Raw genomic sequence first — 1,998 nt, forward strand, 5'->3', positions numbered from 1 at the left:
CCACAGCGTCATTAACAGGCGGCTCGCTCAGTGTGTGACGTGCACTTGTAGATAAGATATAGGCCTATATTAATGAAGGTTCATTAGTACGGTTTTGTATTTCTCTGTAATGTAGCACAGTGTTAACAATGTTACTGATACTATTCTTTCTCACACCTTCAACTCAAACCATTGTGTTGCCCCGCCCAAAATACATAATTCAATGATTACATTAATATCTTAAACATGCAGGCGACTAGTCGTTTTATAGTTTTTTTTCCCTGAATTATTATGACAAAATACCTTCAATAAAGTGAAGGAAAAACATTTTACCTTAACCAAAGTGCAATTGTTGCCCAAACCTATGACAGGAGTCTGGGCACAAACCCAAAGTTCAGATGTCAAAGTTCTGCACTGTGTACACCTGACATCCACCCTAACCACTGTCTCTTGAAGCCTACGCTGTCAACACATTCTCACTCCGATCTTGTCATATATTGACATTTGGTCACAGACTTTCCACGTCCACACACGACGTGCATGGTACCCCTGGTGTGTTGATTGTTGATGTTATGGGACGCTGTGTCAAGTTCTGCCTGTTACATGCATTGTCTTCTTTCAAAATACACTTCCCTTTTCACAGGAAATAAACGCACTACGTTGGTATAACGTAACGTATATTTTTAACTTCACCAACAAACACACATGGTTGGGTTTAGGCAACACAAACACATGGTTAGGTTTAGGAAAAAAGAACAGGGTTTGGCTTTAGAATCTTACGGGACCCAAACACCACTCTCTCAGGTGAAAGTCAGTGTTTGTTGGACCCATCCACCACCCCAGTTGGACTTTCACCGCTCTAACTTTCCGCCACGTTTCCCCCTGATGCTGCTGGGCTCCGTTAAACTATAACGCCAATGTTAAATTTTAATATTTTAACAACAGTTGATACTATCACTGCAACTTTGTTGTTCTTTAAAATACTTAATCTGCAGTGACGTTTTAGGCTGTAAATAATTTTAGTTACATACAAATGTACTTTCTAGGAGACAGGGTTGGACTACATGATACTGTTCACATTTCTTGTACTGGACTGCATTTTACTAACACATGTTCCAGCACACTGGTGTTCCTGATATTTTCTTCACAAAGGTTAAATTCATTGCAGAGCTGTTCTATTAGATTGCATTACACTGTTATTGCTTCCGCTGTGTTTCTGCTTGTGATCTAGGTGTCTGTGTCTTCAGCCGCCTCAGGTTCTCTCTAAAATACTCAACTCATCTTCTTTACTGAGCAATAACCGCTGTCATCTTTGGTATAGACAGACCAGGTGTGTGAGACTGGAAAGAAATAAAGTAAATAAAACAGAAACAGGGAGTTGAGATGGCAGCACTCTATCTTGTGACTCAGCTGATGAGGTTTAAGTTCTTTACACAGAAAAATGACCAGCGATTGATTTTCAAAACAAGTCTCACCATGCGTGGATAATTGACTCACACGACAAGAGACATCAGTAACAGTTTGTATCTGCAAAATTACAGTCACAAGTGTGTCACACCTGAGCCTCTCTCTGACTGCAGCTGGTGGAAAATTACACCTTCAGAGTGGCAAATTATACTCTGGGGTGATGACGCTTCAAAGCGGTTCTTTAACTGAAGGTTTATATTCAGGAACACCATAAGTGCAACCCAGTGGCCAGAAGGAAATTTGGCATTGCACTTATCACATCAACATTTTCACAGTGACGTAGTTTAGATGACATATACGAGCTGACTTTGTCATCAGGAGGTGGAGTGGATGTTGGATGGCGTGGAACCGAGGCGAGACACCTGCCACATTGTAGACCACTGTTAAAGACCAACAACAACAAAACCAGTTGTGTTTTAGCAAGTCAATGCTGTGTTTCTATAATTTCTTTAGGTGCAAATCACGGGCGTTTTGTCGCACCTATTGGTGGGGTTAGCAACACAATAAGCAGTTGTCTTTAGTTTAGTTATGTGGATTTGGAGCTAAATGTTG

The sequence above is a fragment of the Epinephelus moara genome, chromosome 18, assembly GCF_006386435.1.
Source record: "Epinephelus moara isolate mb chromosome 18, YSFRI_EMoa_1.0, whole genome shotgun sequence".
Classification (NCBI taxonomy): domain Eukaryota; kingdom Metazoa; phylum Chordata; class Actinopteri; order Perciformes; family Serranidae; genus Epinephelus; species Epinephelus moara.